This window comes from Camelina sativa, chromosome 6, assembly GCF_000633955.1.
Source record: "Camelina sativa cultivar DH55 chromosome 6, Cs, whole genome shotgun sequence".
In the NCBI taxonomy this organism is placed as follows: Eukaryota; Viridiplantae; Streptophyta; class Magnoliopsida; order Brassicales; family Brassicaceae; genus Camelina; species Camelina sativa.
Window position 1 is genome coordinate 25,917,815 of NC_025690.1, and position 797 is coordinate 25,918,611.

Below are 797 nucleotides of genomic sequence, written 5' to 3' on the forward strand. Positions count from 1 at the left end.
TATCGTAGATCACAACTCAGACAATCAAAACCCTCTCTCTCTATAAATCCCGTGTACCGCGAAACAGGGGATTATGGACTACCCATGAGTGAGTGGGGGGGGAAATTGTTTGTAGGGTAAGTTAGTAAGTACACTGCTTCACATGGCCAAAGAGAGAGAGATAGAACAAAAGTCTCAATTTTAATATTATTTTATTTAATCAGTGTAGAACTGGTCCCCACCACCACTATTTTTTTTTTGTTTTTTTTTGTTTTTCCTTACAATTAAATTTTTATGTACTAAATTGGTTCTCTCTCTCTCTCTCTCTCTCTCTCCTACGTCTTTTTGTTTGGTTTCTTCTCTCTCTCTCTAACTCTTTGTTTCTCTCCCCTAACTTTTCTTTTCTTTTGAGTTGTACTACCATACCATCACACCATTACCATACATACTCTTTTCCATCACGCCACAAACCCAGATTCACATCATCTTCTTCTTCTTCTTCTTCTTCTTCTTCTTCTTCTTCTTCTTCTTCTTTTTCCTCTTCATCGCCAGTGGCTCTTTCAAGGTGTCTCGCTGTAGTTAGTTTCCTTAGTATATTGATTAAGTGTTGTTTGAACAGGTCAGTTCATATCTTCTTCTGCCTTTGAAGAGCTATACATACATATATATATATATATAAGGATTCAATCAATTTATAGGGGGCTTATTAAGAGGTCTTTGATTTTATTGGGTTAAGGGCGTCTGTGTTCCGGTTAATTGGAATTCATGGATCTGTCACTTTGTTTCTTTTTAGTTTTTTTTTTTTTTTTTTTTTTTAA

General features: G+C 35.4%; 1 pseudogene; it reads left to right on the forward strand.

Moving 5' to 3' along the window:
* The window catches only part of LOC104793689, a 6,772-nt pseudogene continuing 6,290 nt past the window's right edge, over positions 316–797 (forward strand).